Source organism: Sesamum indicum, linkage group LG11, assembly GCF_000512975.1.
Source record: "Sesamum indicum cultivar Zhongzhi No. 13 linkage group LG11, S_indicum_v1.0, whole genome shotgun sequence".
In the NCBI taxonomy this organism is placed as follows: Eukaryota; Viridiplantae; Streptophyta; class Magnoliopsida; order Lamiales; family Pedaliaceae; genus Sesamum; species Sesamum indicum.
The window spans coordinates 9230828-9231628 of record NC_026155.1 but is presented as its reverse complement, the minus strand read 5'-3'; positions in this window follow the sequence as shown (position 1 = coordinate 9231628).

Here is an 801-nt window from a genome sequence, read left to right as displayed (position 1 = left end):
TTAGATCTGACATGATTATAAATACACTTTATTGTTTGAAAAATTCTAAATGCTTTCTTAGTGTTTGATGAAATCATATAATCTTTGGATGGAGGTTTAGAATTATCAATTATGTCCTTGTCGTATATTTTTCTTTTTCAAAAAAAATATATAACTTTATAAAAGTATCAGACGAGGTGGATGGAAAAATTATAAAAAGATTATCCGATTGGCCCAAAAAGTATTTTTTTTTTCAAAAATAAGTCCATAAAGACATTTTAGTCCGTTCACTATAAATAATAGATGAAAGCCTAATGGAGACCAATAGATTGATTAGTTATTGACCAATTATTAAAATCAGATGTGCTGATAATTTTTCAAATAATAAAAAAAAATACTTTAAATAATTATACCAAACATCAAGAATCTCGTTGTAATTTACCCGTTTAAAAATCGCAAAAGAAATGTGATGTTGGAGACGATGATCTCGTTTCTTACATTTGCTATAGGCCTGCCTGATTAACAAGTATATATATATTGTTCTTCCAGCACAAGATATACTTCTTTAATGGTAGTGATGAATTTTTGTTTGTGCTTGGTTCAGTACTGAATTGTGACTCCCACAAAAGTCAAAAATACCAAACTTGGGAATACTTTATTTGATCTCCAGCTTCTGGAGATCACTTAAGAAAATAAAGAATTTTCTTGGTGGGATTTTGTGCTATTTGCTTAGCTGTATAATCTGTATGTATTATACACTATAATTCTTGAATGTTCAGTTCTTGTTCACACATCAAAGTTTGAAAAAAATTAATCAATCAT